Source organism: Colletotrichum gloeosporioides (assembly GCF_011800055.1).
Source record: "Colletotrichum gloeosporioides strain Lc1 chromosome Unknown consensus_92, whole genome shotgun sequence".
Classification (NCBI taxonomy): domain Eukaryota; kingdom Fungi; phylum Ascomycota; class Sordariomycetes; order Glomerellales; family Glomerellaceae; genus Colletotrichum; species Colletotrichum gloeosporioides.
The window spans coordinates 276,291-279,360 of record NW_025544737.1 but is presented as its reverse complement, the minus strand read 5'-3'; positions in this window follow the sequence as shown (position 1 = coordinate 279,360).

The window sequence follows — 3,070 nt, the reverse complement described above, 5'->3', positions numbered from 1 at the left end:
ATATAGTTATTATTAACTAAAGTTAATACTAAGTTAAGATTTAAAACTAAAATAATAGAAACTAATAATTCATAATAAATCTATAAATTATAACTATAATAATACTATAGATCTAGAATATCTAAATCAGATTAAATAAAGCTATAATAATTAACTTTATAATAAGGTTTTTATAGTTAATTACCTATTATAGTAATTACTTAATTAAGTAATTACCTAACTAAGTAAAGGTTTATAAGGAAAAAATATATTATATATATAATGGATTTTTCTACTTAGAACAGATTTTAAAGAAGTAAGTAATTCAATAGTTTTATCTATTTAACTACTACTACCTATTACTACCCTTTATATATTATTACTATTATTAGTATTATTTCTTTTATATTAATAATAACTATTTATACTAGCTATAAATAGTTATTCTTAATTATTAGGAATTTTATTATAATAATTAATAAAACGAAAGGTTTCCCCTTTTTGCTATATTATATAATATTCCTACTCTTAATAATATTACTTTAATTATATACTCTTTTATAATAAGTATAGAGTGAACTATAATACCTACTTATATAAGTTAATTAGACTACTAATATAAGTTAATAGTACTTTTTTATTAATAATATTCTAATAAATAAAGTAATAAGTTATATCTATATATAGCCTCTAGCTATTTATAGTGATTTTTACTTATTTAGAGTAATAGACCCTCTTAACTTTACGCCTCTTAATAATATATATAGCCTTTAGTTATATAATTATAATCTCTAACTATATCCTTCTCTTAGGCCTCTAGCTGTTTATAGTGATTTTTATCTATTTAGAGTAATAGACCTTTTTAACTCTACGCCTCCTAATAATATATATAGCCTTTAGTTATATAATTGTAACTCTCCTAACTATAGCTGCACTTATATATATATATTATATTAGATAACCTTATAATCTTTAACTTCACTTTAGTAATAATATAGTTTGTAATTACTTAATTACTTAATTACTTAATTACTAACTACTAAACTATTAACTTATTCTCTCTCTTATATATCACCTATACTACTAACACTATCTCTATCACTACTTTACTATCTATTATTCTTCTTATTTAATTAGGCTAGCTAACACCTTTATAGTTATACTATTATTAGTAATACTCTCTCTATTAGTTAGTATAAGGTGTACTCACTAATCTCTATATAAGGCCTATATCCTCTTTAGTACCCTTAAGTATTTTAGAAAAGAAGTCCTACTTATTAAGATAACTAAAGATATAATTAAACTCTATATTAATATTATCTAAAGCTTTCTTAGTAAGAGGGATAATATTACTACTTATAGGGGTTTCTAAGAGGCTTATTAATAGAACTATTAAAATAATATACTTCTAGTTTTCTTTAAATTATTCTTTAAATAGGAACTTCTTATTAAGTATACTAAAGTTAAAGTTATTCTAAATATATTATATATTATTTATAGAGATAAAAGTACTACTTAGCTTATACTTAGTAAACTTAAGTACTTTATATAATATAGATATTATAAAGGATTTATTATAAGTTATAAGGATAGATTATTAATATAGGTTTAAGAGTAAAGAAGAGGAAGAGGGAAGGGTATAAAGCCCTACCTATAATAGTAGAGTTTTTATACTTCTAGTTATAAGAACCTCTTAGGATAACCTCTTTAGTTAAGGAGTTATCTCTCTTATAGTAGTATTACTAGGCTATAAGAGCCTTAATAACCTATTTAGCCCTAATATAATTAGCCTTACTATATATAGCGCTACTACTACTAGCCTCACGCTATATAGCTAGCGCTATTACTATTCTACTAGTCTATTTAGCTAAAGCGCGTATTTAACTTTATGATATTTAGAGGGTTTGCCTACTAGTAGGAATATATAGGGTTTCTATACTATTTTCCTTAACTAGTAGAGGGTATAGGTTAAAATGCCTATATAGTATTTCTAGAATTATACCCACATATAGGGTGAATTTTGCTGTAGTCTTTTTATAGGGGGGCTGCGTTATAACTATAAACTTAATATCCCTCTCCTAACTATAACTATACTTATATATATATATATAACTTTATAATCTTTAACTTTATTTTAATAATAATATAATTTATAATTACTTAATTAAATAAGAAGATAATAATAGTAATAACTTAATAATAGATAGTAAAGTAGTAATAAAGATAGTATTTAATAGTAATATAGGTAATATATAAGAGAGAGGATAAGTTAATAGTTTAGTAGTTAGTAATTAAGTAATTAAGTAATTATAAACTATATTATTATTAAAGTGAAGTTAAAGATTATAAGGTTATTAACTAATATATATATATAAGTACAGCTATAGTTAGGAGAAGTAGTTAGAAACTTAAGAGGTTATTAGGGATTATATAACTAAAGACTATATATATTATTAGGAGGCGTGGAGTAAGGAGGGTCTATCGCTCTAAGTAGGTAAAAATCACTATAAACAGCTAGAGGCTAAAATAAACTTCTTAATAATAAACTTAAAAATAAATTATTACTTCTAAAAATATTTAATTAAAGTAATTTATTTAATTAAAATATTAATAAGAAATTTACTTTCAAGAGGAGGAATTATAATATAATTAATATATTAGTTTATAGGAGTTTATTAATAAACTAAAGAGGAAGATAATATTATAAGACTTTTGTTTTTAAAAGAGTTAATTAAGAAAACTTAATTCAATTATAAACTAAAATACTTATAAAACTTAATATTATAAAAGTTAGTTATTAGAAGTAAAATATAATGAAGTATAAGAAAAAGAAATAACTTAAAAGATATTTAATTTAAAAGTTTCTATTTAATTTATATTAAAATAAAACTTTAAAACTTATAAAAATAAAAGCTTTTATAAGAAATAAATTTCTATTAAGCACTTTTCTTTAAGACGTTTTCTTTTTTTTTAAAAAAAGTTTCTAATTATATTTTTAAGTTATAATAATCTTCTAAATAAGAAATACTTTATATATTTTAAGTATTTTATAATATATAGATATAAAAAGATTAAGTATAGATTAAAATAC